At 43.1% G+C, this 17493-nt stretch overlaps 1 protein-coding gene across 3 annotated transcripts in view; it reads right to left on the bottom strand.

Moving 5' to 3' along the window:
* CDH13 (cadherin 13) overlaps positions 1–17493 on the bottom strand; it is a 606507-nt gene that overhangs the window by 43172 nt on the left and 545842 nt on the right. The window lies entirely within an intron of this gene.

A 17493-nucleotide genomic window follows, 5' to 3' on the forward strand; every position in this document is an offset into this window, starting at 1 on the left:
TGGCTCTGACAGTGGATGTAGAACATAAGACAAGATTGCTGGATCAGGCCAATGCCACATCTAGTCCAACATCTTGTTCGCACAGTGGTTGGTCAAATTCCTGTGGGAAGCCTGCAAACTGGACAAGAGCACAACAGCACTCTGCCCAACTGTGATCCCCAACAACTGGTATCTGAGTCACAATGCATCTAACAGTGAAGGTAGAACCTATAGCCATTGTGGCTAGTAGCTCCTACTCCTGCTGGTACCTTTGCACCACACTGACCTCCCTTTCCTGCTCACCTGTACAGTTGCCTGCCTGCCAGGAAACTAGGATAGTGGCTTTGCCCCATCAAGCAAGCTGCTTCTGATGTATACTTTGCAATGTGCTTTCCACTTTCAGATATAGAATGCATAATGAGAAACAGCCCTTGACCTCAGTTCCTTGTCCATAAAACAGCAATAACATGTTTCCACCTGAGGGGATTTCTGCAAATGCTAGACAAAAGCCCCGTGAACAGTAAACGTGTTGCATTAATGCTGAATAATAATTTCAGCACCCCAGGAAAAAGGGGGAGAGCAGTGTACATATTCCCCTCTTCCTTGCTGTTGATGGATAGGCACCTCTTTTATTGTAATATAGTTGCTCACACTATCACCACTGACTTCTGTTCCACCTGTCACTGCTATCTTGTTTAATCTTCTTTGTGTGATTGAACAGGGGTTCTGTCAATCTCTTGCGGTTTCTTATTAAAGTTTAAGACACCTTTATGCAACAACAAAGAATAAAAGTTCTTAATCAAGAGTAGGCAGGATGCATTTCAGATGGTTGTTTACAACAGGTGTCTCAGAGTAGAATTATTGCTTTTTGAACAAAATAGCCTTAAAAGTATGAACAGTTTTTGTTTATATTCTATTGACAGGAATATTTATAGACCTCCAACTCATACCTAGATCTAGAAAGGTGGTGTACAATAACATAATTAAAATATCATAAAGTTAGGGAGGAAAACATAAAGTGCACAATGAATGACTGGCATTGAATAAAAAAAATCTAAAAATGCTAGGCCAAAGAGATAAATTTTCTGTAGGTGATGAACTACCAGGATGGTCGGTACCTGCTTGATTTCAATAGGAACAGTCATCCAAATGAGTGGTGCCACCATGCTATAAGCCAGGCACCCCCAAACTGCGGCCCTCCAGATGTTTTGGCCTACAACTCCCATGATCCCTAGCTAACAGAACCAGTGGTCGGGGAAGATGGGAATTGTAGTCCAAAATGTCTGGAGGGCCGAAGTTTGGGGATGCCTGCTATAAGCCCTGGTTCATGTATGAACCAAATGAGCATGAAATGATTGTGGGGCAATAAAGAGGCCTTCTCCAGATGATCACAGTGATCTACTTATTAGATTTGTTAAGTTTATATATTCCTTGCACTGCAAAAAACTGTTAAAACAATTTGCAACCAGAGTGAAAGTACAATAATAAAAAAATCACAGGAAAATGTTAAAAACTTAAGCCAGAATAAAGTATCTTATAAGGGATCATCCTCATCAGAACCACTAGTGCCAATCTGTGATGGACATAAAAAACAGGGAAACAGTCAATCATTGGTGCTGCCCAGATGGATGGACGTAATATATATTACCATCCAAATGAAGTCCTGGCTCAGAAATTTCATAGCTGCACAATTCTTGGTATGAGCATGCTTGTGAAGCTTTAAGATACAGTTCTGGGTATGTCTTGTGTTTTATCAGATGCTGCTTGCGCCCCAATAATAACTAGTTTTGCTCATTACAAGTAAGAAATAAATCATCATGGCAACCAAAGCCATTTCTGCTTGCTGGCAGAGGATGCAAACTGTTTAAAAGGCCATAGCCACAAGGCTGTTTGCCATCTATACCTCATGGCAGTTGCTGACACCTCGGCCATATGGGCAGATGATGCTTTGCTCCAAGCAGGAACAATAAGAACACAGAGATCTAATCAGCACCACCACATGTGCCAGCGACACAGACAAGAAATGTTCAGAGCCAGTGGCAGTGAAGTCATAAAGAGGTTTGTGGGAAGGAGGACAGGTGTATTGGCTCATGCCCCTATGACATGCTGGCCGAAGAAGGCAGATCTGGGGAGCTGCCAATCAATGGGAAGGAGTGGTCTTAGCACTGGGAGTCAACAGAGAACGATAGCAAAAATGAAGCATAAATGAGTTCCACCAGCAACACAACAGGGCAGGTGCCAAATCAGTGCTGATAAACCATGGGGCATGGCCAGGTCTTCCTGCTGAGATCATTATTTGATTCCTACAATCGGTCAGTCAGGAAAACCTTCCAGTTTTGGAAGTGTTTGCTTATAGAATGTGACAATTTTCAAAAAATCAACAATAACTTTGCTGGATCAAAGGATCATTAGTGGCCAGCTGGATTTTCCTATCCTTTCTCCACATGCCTCCATCAGAACATAAGAGCCCTGCTGGATCAGGCCAATGACCAGCATCCTGTTCTTACAGTGGCCAAACCAAGTTGGTGGCCATCATTGCCTTTTGTGGGAGCAAGTTCCATAGTTTAACTATGCACTGCATGGTTTTTGTTTTGTTTTTACAGAGCACACGGTCCATGGAGTAATCGTGTCTCCTAATATTTTGAAATCACTTAGAAGTTGCTTCTTCACAGTTCCTTCAGAGTTTTTCCACTTCATTTACTGATATAATTCAGCATCAACAGTCGGAGCAGTAACATTAGCTTCTTGAGCAGGGTGGGTTGATTATTGACTGCAAGATAGCAACACTCAAATCTATAAAGACAGTGTTTAATCCAATTCTGCCTTGCAGTTTCTTGAACAGATCCAATGACTTACATGTAATCTTCTACCATGTGTTCCTTATTCCTTGTGTTTACTGCTAGGCAGAGGATGTGTTGAGTCAATAAAGGTGACACAATTCAAAATTATTAGTTTCGGTAGACAAAACATGGGAGCTGCTGATAAGGCATGCATTATAACTTTGTTTTCTGGAAGCCCATTGCTACTAAACAGCTCCATGTAAAAGCAGTAAAATATAAGGAGGGGCCTTTACAAATGTTGCCTTTTAGAAGTGTTGCCTGCAATGTCACCCTGTTGCTATTTTTAGAAAGACATATCAAATCATGGAAATAAAGGGACTACACACAGCTACTTTCCCTTTTGCGTGCGCCCCTCCCCTTCCTGCTTTATATCAAAGCCAGACATTTGCAGTCTCTCGTTTTTGTGTGTATCCAATTCAACAAGCTCAGCATAACAGGCCACCATTCAAATGTGAGTGTTTGGACAGACATCAGTAGCTGACCACTGTGCTGACTTTAGAGTCTGCCATGCACCTGTTTTGATGATCAACGAAGACCCCATGGGCAGATAAAAGAATTAAAGGTGGTGGCCACAGAACATGCTGAGGTTTATTGCAACTTGTTTGGTCCTGCACACATGTTCCACATTTCCTTTGTCTCATTCTGTGAATGAACACACAGAGAAAGAGCTGTGGTGTTGTCAGACCTATCCAATTGCACATTATGCACTCTGGCTGCATACTGCAAACATTTTAGGGGGTGGTCAGGGAAGGATAATTTATACTCATCTGCTGCTTGAAAAAATTCATTAAACACTTAATCTCCACCCTCCCAATTGTTGCAAAGGAGGAGGGGCTGCTACTGATTTTGCCCTGGGGGGCTTAGATTGGGCAGTGATGGCAGTTGAGCTGCCTGTCCCTTGGTCCCCCTCCCTCCTACTCTTTCCCTCTCTCCCTCTCCTACACTTTCACTCTCACATGCACACACACAAACAGCACACAAACTCACAGGCTGGCATGCACAAGGCGCCCCCTTGGCTGGATCCTGCATGATCAGAGGATCCACTTGACTGGGAACTGAGGGAGGATTCACAAAGTTTCCAGCCAGACCAAAGCTCCCTCTCACACATACCCTTCTGCCTTGTGCCTTGGCTTTCAATATGGCTTGGCTTAGCACTGCTTCCAGATTAGGGAGGGATGGAGATAAATCAACCAATGGTTCTCTGGGAAAAGGCCACCGAGATGGAGGTACAGTGGCTGCTTCCCCTCAAAACCAACCACCCAAACAAAATTGGCAAAAACCCACAAAATCTTTCAACATGGGTTACCATATGTTCGGGTTTCTCCGGACAACGGGAATTGAAAATTCCACCCAGACGCCATTTTTGGGTGACAAATCTCGGCGATGTCTGGGATTTTCCAGACATATGGCAGCTCTAGCTTACAACATATCTAAAATCAATCCTTAAAACCTTCCCTAAACAGGGCTACCTTCAGATGTCTTCCAAAAGTCAAATATTTATTTCCTTGACATCTGAAGGGAGGGTTTTCCACAGGAGGGCACCACTACAGAGAAGGCCCTTTGCCTGGTTCCCTGCAGCCTCACTTTTCACAGGAAGGGAACCAGAAGGCCCTTGGAGCTGGACCTCAGTGTTCAGGCTGACCGATGGGGGTAAAACGCTCCTTCAGGTACACTGGGCTGAGACAGTTTAGGGCTTTAAATGTCAGCATCAATGCTTTGAATTATGCTCGGAAATGTACTGGGAGCCAGTGAAGATCCTTTAGGACTGGTGTTATATGGTCTTGGTGGCCACTCCCAGTCACCAGTCTAGCTGCCGCATTCTGAATTAGTTGTAGTTTCTGAGTCACCTTCAAAGGTAGTCCTGTGTAGAGCATATTGCAGGAGTAGTTCAAGCGGGAGATAACCAGGGCATGCACCACTCTGGTGAGACAGTCTGCAGTAGGGTCTCAGTCTGTGTAACCAGATGGAGCTGGTAAATATCTGCCCTGGACACAGAATTGACCTGCACCTCCATGGACAGTAATGAGTCCAAAGTGACTTTCAGGCTGCACACCTGGTTTTATCCCATTCAGAACCAAGGAGTCCCCCACACCCAGCCGCCCCCTGTCCCCCAAGAACAGTACTTGTCTCTTGTCAGGATTCAATCTCAATCTGTTAGCCACCATCCAGTATGAGTAGATGAATGGATATCTTAATATTTTGTGGGGCAACTTCAGCCACAGTCTGATCACCTTCTTCCTCACCATTTGATTTCCAACCACCCTTAATGTCTGATTTATCATCTTTAGATTTTGCCACATTGGGAATATCCCTTTGATTTATGTACCTTAAACAAGTGGACAGCAAAGTTCAGAATCCAAAGTGCCAGTGACCTACAAAACCTTTTGCTTGTTTGCTTTTTCTTTTAAGGAGAAGATAATAAATAATGAAAACCAGTTCTTGGACTCAGGGCCAAGTGCACCAATAAATGAAACTACACATTCATGCTTCTGAAAGAAAAATGAAGGGTCCCCGAATTCTTAGCTTAGCTCTGTTTGCCCTCCACCTAATCTTCTGCCCGCATTTGGCTGTTCAAATGGGAAACCATAACCAGCTGGCTAGTTTTTTCCATTAAATATTTGATGATACAAAATGCAGAAGTCTGCATGTGTTAGCAAAGCCATGATAATATGCGAAATGTGCAGTGGGCCATAAAAACACTTCCTGGAGTGCAGAGAGATTTCAAAAGATACCAAATGAGTTTTTTTCCTTCCATCTCTCTCTCTCTCTCTCTCTCTCTCTCTCTCTCTCTCTCTCTCTCTCTCTCTCTCTCTCTCTGGATTTTGTGCTAAGACCTGGTATATAATAAAGCAGAATAAAGAATAAGATTTAAATTCCCCTTTCAGGCAACAATTTGGGCTGCTAACCTTTGAACCGGACACTGTAGTTCTGCCTGCAACACAAGTGTGCTGTGAACATTCAACTGGAGGTGCTCAGTTAGGCCAAGTGCACAGTTTAAGAACATAATAAGGGCAAAAAGTTCAATCCAGTTTATCACAGTGGCCAACCAGATGCTTATGGGAAGTTCACAAACAGGACCTGAATGCAATAGCACTCTCCCCAGTTGCAATTCCCAGAATCTGGCCTTGAGAAATGTACTGCCTCTGATAGTGGAGGGAGAAACATAGTCTTCATGGCTTGTGACCATTGATAGCTTTATCTTCTATGAAATTTTCTAATCCAAAATTGATGGCCATTAAGATAGTGAATCAGCACTGTATGAAGAAGTACTGTCCTTAGCCTGACCTGAATCTTCCAATATTGGGTGGCCCCATAAAACATATTATTTATGTTTTCTCCCCACCATGCATAATATTATCAGAATTTTAAAGTTGAAATCCAATTGAATTGTGCATAACCCCCCCCCCCCTAAAAATCCAGCTGGCTCATCCTTACTCACACATTTACTCTTTTCCGATCAGCTATAGTGAACAGCACGTCATTTTGTCCGATGAATATTTTTTCCCATTTCCCCCTTTTTTGGCTTTTGAATAAAAGGATAATAGGCAATTGAAGAGTAAACCGATACAGCAGGTGGTGTGGAACTGTCTGTAATGTGTAATAGGGAGTGTGGGATGTGTGTCTGGCAGTGATACTTGGTATTAAAACTGGAGTGATGTAAGAGTGTCCCCATTTTAATCAGTAAAAAACTGGAGGGCGAGGAATATATTATTCTGATTCCTCCTCCTCCTCCTCCTCCTCCTCCTCCTCCTCCTCCTCCTCCTCCTCCAGTTCTCACTTGCTCCCTGTCTCGACTTTCTTCTGCCACTCTCTATCCCTCCCAGCTCTGCCCTGTTGCACTTTAGATGTTGTGTGAATTGAAACAAAGAATGAGCAACCATCAGCCAACTTTCATAGAATCACATAATCCTCTGGAGCAGGAAAAAACAAGCTTGCTCCATCCTCCATGTGACAGCCAGTTAGATGTTTGAAGATGGCTATCATATCTCTTCTCAGTCTCCTCTTTACCAGGCAAAATTTAACCAATTCCCTCAACTGTTGCATATAAGGCTTGGTTTCCAGACCCTTTATCATCTTGATCACTCTCATCCAAAGCACACTCCTAACCTGCAAGCACACACAAAAGCGGCCTGTTTCACCTCTGCTAACTGCAACCCCTTCCTGCTGGACCGAGCCCATTAAACAGTTAATGATGACTGATTAAGTAAGTTGCAGACTTCTCTGTTGCACAATGGGTTGTTTACCACAAGCCTGCAGGTTCAAGCCCACACTGAAACAGATGTGAGCAGGATTGCAGAGCGTTGGACTAGATGACTCTCGGGATCCTTTCCAATTCTACAGTTCTCTGATTCCTCTGCACACATTCCAGCTTGCCAATACCCTTCTTAAATTGTGGTGCCCAGAACCGGACACAGGACTCCAAGTGTGGACTGACCAAGGCAGAATAGAGTGGTACTATTACTTCCCTTGAGTGGGACACTAGAGTTCTTTGGACGCAGCTTACAATAGCACTAGCTTCTTCACACAGTTGACTCATATTAAGCTTGTGGTCTACTAAGACCCTTAGACCCTTTTCACATGTACTACTGGCAAACCAGGTGTCCCTTATTTATACCTTTGCAGTTCATTTTTCCTGCCCAAGTCATTTTTCTGCCCAATTGCAGAATCAGATTTTGTGTTGACAACTTGCAGGATTTTGCTCTCTGCCCCCCCCCTCTCCTTTTTCTTACTCCACTTTTATCATAATCACAATAATCACCACCACCATCCATAGGAGCAAACGCCTAGGTTCCAAGGTCCTTTAATCCCCCCCCCAAATAAAATACTTGAGAGGGGTGGGACTACACTTTTAAAAAGATAAAAAAATAGTAGCATGACCCCACCCTGGTATATCATACTGTATAAGACCTACATATCAACAAGTCAGATGGTATATAGCGGGACACTCAACAATAGCAGCTCAACACTCAAAGGAGAAGTTGTGCATCTTCAGTGACCAACTAAACCTGCAAAGAAAAAGGGCTTGCTACATCTCTAGAGAGTCTGATGGGTTTGGTGTCCATTATAGACAGGGTCCCATCACCAGAAGCCTGCCTTCACCCTGTCTGCATGCATTATATAAATGAGGAATATGCTCCAAGAAGCCACTAGCATATTTATTGAAGGAAGGAGTGGTGTTATCATTAGGGCAGCTTGGCAGCTGCGTAGGACATGGACCTCAGACAGACACAGTTCTGACCTTTGAGGGGTGCAGTTTTATTTGTGCTGTGAACTTATAGCAATAGCTTGAAGACTTCCAAAGTCCATGCTGCCACAAGGAGAACATCTCTTCATACTACAACAAAAACTCCTGGATAATGTGTCCAATGTTTCTGTTGCCAGAAGGATCCTTCTCACAGTTCCAGTGTCAGTGGCAAGTGGTGAGCACAGTTTCTCGAAGCTTAAACCTATAAAGACTTCATATGCTCAACAATGTTGCAAAAGAGACTAGTTGGCTTGGCAACTACATCAATGGAACATGTCAAAGCATCAGCTCTTGAGCTGGAGGAGCCAGTGACAGAATTTGCAAAGGAAAAGGCACGCAAAGTGAGATTTTGATGTGCCTGAAACTGAAACTTTTGAGAAATGTCAACAACACAAGGTTATTCGAAATGATTTGTTTGCTAAAACATTTTCTTTTGTATTTGAGAAAGAGAATCAAAGATGGCTGTATTACTTATTCTTTCAATTTAAAATAAATTTGGTAGTTTCAAGATTGTGCTTTTCATTTTTCCCACGAGACATTTGGTTTTTTTTAAAAAAAATAAGTTAGCTTTTTTTGGGGGGGGGTGCAAGTAGTTATCCAGCCAGCAACAATGATTGTAGGTCTATGAGTTTCAGAGTGGAACACTCCTTCAAAATTTTGAAAAGCTTGCATGTTTTTAAAATTCAGAGATACTACTTCATTCCAGTCTGAACAACTCAAGCACCAGCTTGAAAACATAGAAGAGGAAAATGTTATTCTCTCCAAATTTATGTTGAACCTCTGTACGAGTTCAGTGCAGAATATGCAATGTACAATAAAACTACAGCATGGTTCCTAGACTCTGCTCAGACACTTCTTGTGAAGGAGAATACACCACCTGCAGAAGCAATCTGTTCTACTGCTCAGCAGCTTGTACTGTTAGAAAGTTTATCTTAAAGTTTAGATGTAATCTTCTCACCTGCATTTCCCACCCATCTGTTCTAGGCATCTTGAGCAACAGAGGGTAAACCTGATCCATCTTCTACATTACAGGCTTTGAAGACAGCTTATTTCAACTCCTAAAACCTTCTCAACAGGAATGTCGGTTCTGTGAAGCTTAGCTTCTTTAACAATAATTCCAGTTATTAACAAACTTTTACCAACTGCTTATAAGAAACTAAAGTCTGATTTTGCAAACTATGAAGAAAAGGAAGAATGAGCAGGAAAACCTAGTTATTTTACTTTTCCATAATACTCAGTGGGAGTTACAGAAAAATATATCCCCTTATCTTAGGCCTCTCGCTGTGTCACTCCCAAACAATTCCCCTAAAACAGTGGCTCCCAATTAGCTAAGTAAAGCAGACTCCCTGCTTTTCAAAAGCTGAGCCATGGACCTCCTACAGTGGTACCTCGGGTTGAGTACACAATCCGTTCTGGGGTGCCGTTTGCACCCCGAAAAGTATTCAACCTGAGCAGCACTTCTGCACATGCGCGTGCGGCGGAACCAGGAAGTAAACACCCGCAGCGAACGCAACCCAAGGTATGACTGTACTTTTGGAATTTTGGATATTTCTTTGGTAGTTTTTGTTTTGTGAATGGTGCCACTGGATGGATTATGCAGACCCCCTGGGGTCTGTGGACCACTAATTGGGAACCACTGCCCTAAAAGGAACCAAACACAGTTTTGACACAGCTACCACATGTCCTCTTAATGTTGTCTTCTCCAAGCTAAACACTGAGCTCTTTCTACTGTTCCTCACTAGTTGCATATAAAGATATTAGAGTGGGCCACATAGCTTTTTGTAGTCAGTTGGCAATCCTGGGTAAGGTTGAGGATTATTTCTGCAAATAGATCTTATTATTTCTGACACCACTCCTCATCACTGGAAAGCCATACCTGAAATTCACTTCTGATTTATCATTTATGTCAGCCTGGAGATTTAGCAAACTAACCTTAATAATCATTTTCTGGAATGATTTTTTAAACAGAGGGAATTTTAAATAGATCAGGCAATTGGCAAGTTCTTTGCCACTGGATGATAGAATCTGGAAAAATGTCCAAGTAATTAATTACATTTGGAAAAAATTGAAAGGAATGAGGGGGGGGGAAATGAATCTAAAACCTGCAGAATTGTTACAACGAGAGCTTTAAAATGGAATGTAAATATTCCCTCATCAAATTAAAGCCATAAAGTGGTGATCATAGGGCTGTTAAATACAATTTGAAATTAAATGAAAATATTTCCTTCATCTGTCTACTCCCGAAACCCCTTCCAAATACTTCTAGATATCAAGTTGCATTATTTATTTATTATTATTGTTATTGTTATTGTTATTATTTTCCCTTGAGATAAAATCTGCAGCTTTGAATAATCATAAAGAATCATAGAACTGTTGAAATATTTTAAAAGAAATATCTGTATACAGTGATCACGCTTGGGAATGTACTTCAGAAAAATGAGAGGCTATTTTACGAAGTAAGCTGTGCCAACATGCATTGAAAGATATGCTTCTTCCATCCTAGAAATGAAGAATCCCGTTATCCCACAAGTCATGGAGAAGAGGGAACACACAGAACATACTTCAGGTATTGCTGAAAACTGCAAATGGGGAGAGCACTCCTGTTTGTGGGCTCCCCATAAGCATCTGGTTGGCCACTTGGGCTGCATTCACACAGCCATTTATTCCATTCCCCTAACATTCCCTTAAGTGTTAATTTTCACATTACATTTGAGCTTTCACATGTCATGAAGGTCACTTCTGGAAAACTAATGGAGTACACCACATTTTTAGAGCCCATTTCTGTGTTACTACAGGGGAAAAATATGTTTGCAACCCCCTTAACCTGAAAAATCATGGGAGTAAAATGATGAAAACTGGGGCAGGGTACCAACATATAGTTATTTCTTGCTGTTTCATGGGGGAACCGGGGTGAGGGAGGGGAGAGCAGAGATTCAGCCCAGGGGTGTTCATTGTTGTTAACACTTTTAAAGCACCAAGTGTTGTTAACACTTTTAAAGCGCCATGGTTTCAAACAGTCATGGCTTCCCCCAAAGAATTCAGGGGACTGTAGTTTCAGGTGTTGAGAGTTGTTTGGTGGCAGTGTTGAATGAAGCCCCTAGGCAGTTGAAATCTCAAGGGGGGGGCAGTGTCTGGACTCTAGTGGGATAACATTGATCTGAGAAAGCTTGATTGATTCAAGATCAAATCAATATTAATTTGATCCGTTGTCGCGGGGCCCCCAAAGGCATGGGACCCATAGGCTGGTGCCTACTCTGCCTATTTAGTAATCTGGCACTGCTGGGAGGGGGGCTATCCCCCCCCCCCAGATCTACAATTCCCATTGTTCCCTGTGAAGAGAGATTGATGATTAAATCACTCTGGGAACTGTAACTTGGTGGGGGGAAACAGGACACTCCCAATGAGTGTCACCACCCTTAACCCACAGCTCCCATAGTTTTGAAGTGGCACCATAGCACTTCAATTGCATGGTGTGAATGTGGTGCAGGATGCTGAACAGGCCCTTGGCCTGACCCAGCAAGGCTCCTCTCATGTTTTTAAATGTACTCCCACCATGGAGATTTTGCTTGCTAACAGATAAGGGGGACTTTTAGCCCACTATTCTTACACATGCTTAGCTTGTTCCTGTTCCCAGTACTGTATAATCAGTGTTACTAGTGCTACAGTAATCCACAGCATCTCCCTGCCTTGCTAGTTGCCATGCAGTCTTCAAAGACGGAGAGGCCGGCAGATGAAACGTCTGAAGTGCCAGGACAAAATAAGCCTATTAACTGGCACAGTTCTCAGAGAGAGTGGCTTTTTTCCACCCCAGGAGGCAGCACAGGGGTGGATAAGGGGAAGGCATCAAAAAGTAGCTCACTCCTGTGAAGCGTTGTTCCCATTTAGATCAACAATGTTGCAAGAGGTCAGCAGTTCTCACTGCCAGAAATCAGGTTGGGACCAGTGTTGAAAATACTTTCATAGCTATTGAGCTCTCTGGTTGAAATTCAGTTTAAAACACAGGAACATAGGAATCTACCTTCTACTGAATTAGCCCATTGCTCCATCTTGCTCAGTATTGTCTACACTGATGGTCCCCAGGGTTTCACACAGGGAGCATTCCCAGCCCTACCTGGAGATGCTAGGAGCTGAAGCTGGGACCTTCTGCATGCAAAGCAAATGCTCTACCAGTGAGCTGTGGCCCTTCCCCATAAAGATAAAAAAGTGAGCAAGGGAGTTGAAGAGCCCATGGACAGAAGGCCGAGCAAGGAAAGATGCAGAGTATCATTATTTAAATTACAGTAGTGTTTGTGTGTGGAAACACAATAAACACACATTAGCATATGCAATTTTTATGCAAAACTAGCCCCTCTGCCATCCTTTAATTGGAGATACACCTCCCACTTTTGGTAATATATAAGTAGCTACCCTAAAGGGATCTGAAATCTAGAAAACAACATAAGGGAGGCAACAGGAAAAAATGGAGGCAAGGGCAAACAAAGAGAATGTGTGATTACTGGACCTACATCTTCTTTGTATTCCTAATGGTACGGTGTAAGGATCACAGGACTGTGCCAAAGGCTTCACAGAAAATCATCCAATATCCTGCCTTCCCTCTTCCATCAAATAAAAACACACACAAGAAAAAGAGAAGGGAGGTGGTGGTTCCACTTGCCAAGGACGGCCCCAGAAGGGAGAGATTTCATGTTCACTTTGACAAGTTGCAGTTTCATGCGGAAGAGCAATGGGTAGCTGAGAGCTAAACATGATTAACTTGGATAAGGCAGAAAGCACATCTACTGTTTGAATATAAAGGATGCCTGAAGTATCAGCAGTGATTGGTGCTTGATTACAAACAGGTGCAAGGGGGCCCTGGTATTTTAGTAGATTGAAGTGGGCAGAACAACCATCAAAGCCCCAGATACTATAAGCTGATTGCTGGATGAGTTAAGTGAGGTGTAGCTAACTGGAGTGTTTGAGTGTTCTAACTAACAGGTGCCTCCGCAGATGTGTCCCCTACTGCCGTGGGGTTTGGGATTGCCATGCAGTCATTCGGTGTTAAATTAACACTGGAAGATCCAGCAGTAAGAAATTCCCCCTACTGCACATGCATGGGTATTTACATTTGTGGAGACTGCTAAGCCATGCTTCTTCCATTTAACAGATACTGTGAAAATCAGACTACTTGTGCACTCAATGACAAAGGTTGGGGGAAGAAAGCTTGGACTACTGCAATGCGCTCTACGTGGGGCTACCTTTGAAGGTGACCCGGAAACTGCAATTAATCCAGAATGTGGCAGCTAGACTGGGAGTGGCCACCGAGACCACATAACACCGGTCCTAAGAGACCTACATTGGCTCCCAGTACGTTTCCGAGCACAATTCAAAGTGTTGGTGCTGACCTTTAAAGCCCTAAACAGCCTCGGTCCTGTATACCTGAAGGAGCGTCTCCACCCCCATCGTTTAGCCCGGACACTGAGATCCAGTGCCGAGGGCCTTCTGGCGGTTCCCTCACTGTGAGAAGCAGAATAATAATTCACTTTTTTATGCAATCCTGCCTAACTTGCATTTCCTGAACCAACAGGCAAACTGAAACACAACTGTGCTTCGGAACTTGGACCTTACTGAATTTTGTGATGCAGTTCTTTGACTGAAAAGCAGGATCAGAAAACACATATATGAGTAAATAGACTGTACAAAACAACATTATATTAGAAGAAAGTCCTTTGGGAAATGTGTACATCAGGAGAAATTTGCATGCAAATGAATCTTAGATATTTTCTGCAGACTTTTTTAAAGTAAAGAAAAACAACCACCCCAAATAGATGTGGAAATATGAGGCAAACTGAACTTAAGGTGTTGGTGGGAAGATGAATGGAGAAAAACCAAGTTCGACAGACTCATCCATCCCTAGGCCTGCATACAGCGTTAAAAACATTATATAGAAAGCAGAGCTCACTTACAATGAGGCAAACAGGAGCATTATGTTACACACTAGCAATTAGAGAAAGCTCGGTTTGGTTTTGTGTATGCTTATATTTAAAAGGCCCTTAAAACAACAACAACAACAACCCTCTTTCCAAATTTGCTGAAGGCAGTGTCAGGCTCTTAACATCCTGCGAAGACATGCTTGAGAGAGTACCTTGTCTCTCTAATTTGCTCTTCTTGAAAGAAGCAGGAATGGAGGGGGGAGGGGTGGTGATGGGGAAACATTGCCATGATTCATCTGGCTTGGAGGAATGAATTAAAACCTCATACGTGACAAAGAACTGAGAAGGAACAGATAAGTGAGTTATCCCACAGGACATGTGACAATCCAAGGATGCGATGAGTCTGAAAAACTGAACAGCATGCTTTATTGTGAGTTATCTATACATATAAGCTGGTTCCCCGCATTCTAACACAGCAGCTTGGGGGCCGCTTTCCCTTCGGGGGGGGAGGGGGAGAGCACATGGCAGTGGTGGGTGGGGCAACGGATGCTACTTATATCCTTGTACTGTAGGTGACAATCCAGCCCAGCAAAAGAAAGGGGTTGCTACACTCACTTACCATCCATGGAAGCAAGCAATGGAGGTCGGCACATTAGGGCAAATGGGGGACTGCTCCACCAATCTCATTCTGAGCCAGCCCTCCCTATTCCTCTCCCAGAGCTACAATTCTGAGTGGCTTATCAATCAATCCCTCTTCCTAGGAAACTCTGGGCAGTGTAACTCTCGGGGGAAAATAGAGGCCTCCTAACAACTCTCAGCACCCTTAACTGTGGTGTTCGTACAGAGCCCCCGGTCGTTTCACAGACTATTGACCTGTACACCACTACGTTATTCTTCCACTGCCTCCAATTTTGTGGGGGGGGGCAGGGTTCCCCGGTGAAGTATTGAGTCTCAGTCAGGTAGAGTTAACAATGAAGATTAAAGTTTCTTTCAAACACAAACAAGTTTTAAAATATATTCGAAACGCTGTCACTCTATTCCTTCTCAATCCTGTCCCTGTCTCTAACTCACTCTGACTCCTCTATCTCCCCTCCCAAAAGAACCAACCAAACTGTCAAAAACTCTGGGCTGAGCCTAAAAATCAGGTAGGCTCCACCCCCGGGCTTTCTCATTGGTCAACCTATTAACCCTTTCTCTCTCCCCAATGCAAACTTATCCCCAAAGAATGGGCAACTCTTTTTTTGGGGGGGGGAAGAGGGGGAAGCCAAGTGGTATCGTAGCACTTTCAATGTATACTACAATTGTGGCCAAAGGCTTGCAGGAAAAATGCAGTGTCATTTGGTGGTCTAAATTCCACTGAGAGATCTGCTTACATCTTGCCTTAGCAGGGGAAGAAGGAGACTTGCTTATTTTCATTTTCATTTCGTTTCATTTTATTCTTTTGCTCTCAAGAGAACGCCAGATTATGTTTTAGGCATTTCATGTATCACACATCAAGTTGAGTTTCTTACACATGTTATTACACACTGTGTGAAAACACTTTGGGTACTTTATTTTTTATTTATTTTATTTATTCTCTCTTGCTGCCTCTCGAAGCTGAGGGAAGATGAAATGCTGCTGCTGCTGCTTGGGAGCTAAGCAGAACAAAAAGAAGGCAACCAGAAAGAAAGAAAGAAATGATGAAGACGTACAATTCTGCTGGCAGAAATTATGCGCCCCCCCCTTTTGCCTGCTGTGCTGAAGCCCCACTGGGACTTTGACTGGTGAGCTACCTGGAAGGGAATGTGGCTGAGCGGTGGAGCATCTACTTCGCTAGCCAAAGGTCCCAGGTTCGATCCCTGGCAACTCCAGGTAGGGTTGATGCCTTGGAGGTCATTGAAGGCAATGGTGAGCTAGATGGCTCCATAGTCTGCCTCTTCTTTACACAACACATGGATTAAGTGTGGTGGCCATTGAGTCGAATGGCTTTGAAAGAGGATTAGGCAAAGTCATGGCTTTCGACATCTACTAGCCACAAGGACTATGCTGTACTTCCATGGTTGGAGTCAGTAATGTTTCTGAATACCAGTTGCTAGAAACTGCAGGAGGGGAGAGAGCTCTTGTGTTTGGGTCGTAGCTGCGGGTTTCCCACAGGCATCAGGGCGGCCCAGGTGAGAACAGGATGCTGAACTAGCAGCATCATTCCCTTCATGGCTTTCTGTGGTCCAGGGGTAGGGAAACTGTTGTCCTCCAGATGTTGTTGAACTCCAAACCCCATTGGCTCCAGCCAGGATGAATCTGCATAATCAGCCTCTGCTGCAGTGTAATTCCCTCTGGATCTAGTCGTAGGACAGCACTGCAAAGCCATCAGCCAGTTGCCCGCAGCCCCAACTGAAGGAGTAGCAAAGCTTTTCAGCTAAATGCAAGCAAATGGAGCCCCCTCCACCTTCTTGCATAGTAACAATGATTCACTTGTCTCCCCAAACTGACGGATTTTGTCTTACTCCAGAAAATAACACAGTTATTTCATAGGCCATATACTTCAGGACTAACTATTTCTTTTTTGCCAGTCTGTTAAGTGTCATTTTGATTGTTACCCAAGACATGACTGTGCCATATTACAGAGTGGTGTAGTGGTTAGAGTACTGTACTGGGATGGGACTCAGCCATCAGTCTCACCTGGAGCCATCACTGCCATTGAGTATAACCTACATAACATTGGGGTGGGGTTTACCCATTGAAATAATTGAACCAAGTTACTCATGTTCATTAACTCTGAGTATGACTAGCATTGGCTACTAACCAATGTCTGCCTCTTTGAAATCATTGGAGGAAATGAAATGAAATAAATAAAATCAACAAATAAATAAATATTATGTCTATGTCATATTTTTAATTCTTTTAAACACCAAGTTATTTGATGGGTGAATTGTTTTATTGGCTGTTCTGTAAAACTGCTTTGTGACCTTCTGCGGTGAAAAGTGGTCTGTCGATTTTGGAAATATTAAATAAATACATAAATGGTCTCCGCTGGCAAACAATTGGCTTGGCTACATGATTAAGATTGGGCTTATCATTTCTCCAAGGACTCCAAAGTTCTGGCTTCTCTCAAGTGATGAAACCTGCGTTCTGCTCCTTACGCTGGATTTTCATATGTAATGATCAAGCTTTACATTATGGGCACACAACCTACTGCTGGTTATAAGCTCTGAAGAACTTCAGTTCGTGGGTGACTTATGGTCTCTCTGATGCCTAACAAAGTGCATAATTTCACTTACACTCAGAAGCTATTTTACAGAAATTGGACCTCTTATTACAAAGTTAATAGAAAAAACACTAGTTGAACTCCATGAGGTATTTTTCCTATTACTGTAATATTACAGAAAGCTATTGGGTGAAAAATGAGTGCTCATATGTTCCAACCATTTCCTAAATGAACCTAAGTGCAATTCTAATAGCAAATGCTGCATGAGGTTATTGAAAGAAAAATGGGAGGGAGGAGGGTGGGTGTTTTTTAAGGGTGTCTCATTTTACTGGAGGC

This window comes from Zootoca vivipara, chromosome 6, assembly GCF_965207765.1.
Source record: "Zootoca vivipara chromosome 6, rZooViv2.hap1.1, whole genome shotgun sequence".
Lineage (NCBI taxonomy): Eukaryota > Metazoa > Chordata > Lepidosauria > Squamata > Lacertidae > Zootoca > Zootoca vivipara.